A 1307-nucleotide genomic window follows, 5' to 3' on the forward strand; every position below is an offset into this window, starting at 1 on the left:
CCACTGACCACTGACCACTGACCACTGACCACTGACTACTGACCACTGACCACTGACTACTGACTACTGACTACTGACTACTGACCACTGACCACTGACCACTGACTACTGACCACTGACCACTGACTACTGACTACTGACTACTGACCACTGACCACTGACCACTGACCACTGACCACTGACCACTGACCACTGACCACTGACCACTGACTACTGACCACTGACCACTGACCACTGACCACTGACCACTGACCACTGACCACTGACTACTGACCACTGACCACTGACTACTGACCACTGACCACTGACCACTGACTACTGACCACTGACCACTGACTACTGACTACTGACCACTGACCACTGACCACTGACTACTGACCACTGACTACTGACCACTGACCACTGACTACTGACCACTGACCACTGACCACTGCCACTGACTACTGACCACTGACCACTGACCACGTGATGTTTGAGGGTTTAAATGTTTGTCTCTTCCCAGTGGTTGGACTGACGGACGGCTGCAGTTCAGACTGTGGCCAGCAGGTGGTAGTAGAGTTACACCTGCTCTGAGCGACCATCTGATGACCTCACAGCTCTGATGGTGATGATGATGATGATGATGATGATGAAGATGGCGGTGATGGTGATGATTCGCTCCCCTCTTCTATTTGGTGAAATCTGAGTTAAGGTGGTGGGGGGGGGGAGGTGGTGGTGGTGGAGGTGATGATGATGGGGGGGGGGGGGGGGGGGGGGGGTGTTGCCTTTTATGAACAAACTGACTGAATTTTAAACAATATTAAAAAATTGTCAAAACGTATTTACAGAATCCATAAATAAAAACCCTTTTATACATATATATTGTTTTATTTATTTATTTATTCATTTTCAACAGAAACAAAAAAACAAAAGAATAATTTAGGAAAAACAATTAAGAAATAATTAAAAGAGAGAAAAAAAATCAACTTTTAAACATTTGCTGAATTATTTGAAATTAAATAATAATCAATCAATAAATCAGATATTATTATTATTATTAATCCCAGACGAAGCGTTTTCACTTGAGATGTTGCCGTGGAAACGGCCTCACACTCGAAACGACCGGTTGTGTTTTCAGTGTCTCTGATTGTCGTTTGGTCACTTGAACACTTCCCGACAGGTTTTAATGACACGTCAACATGTAGGTGTTGAAATAATGTGAGCGTTGAAACGCCCCTCCACAATAAAGCTCCAGACGTCTCCGGGTGGCCCGTGAAGGCCTCAGGGTCACATGACCATTTTCCTTCAGACGCTCTTCCTTTCTTTAT

This window comes from Blennius ocellaris (genome assembly GCF_963422515.1).
Source record: "Blennius ocellaris genome assembly, contig: SCAFFOLD_66, whole genome shotgun sequence".
NCBI lineage: Eukaryota > Metazoa > Chordata > Actinopteri > Blenniiformes > Blenniidae > Blennius > Blennius ocellaris.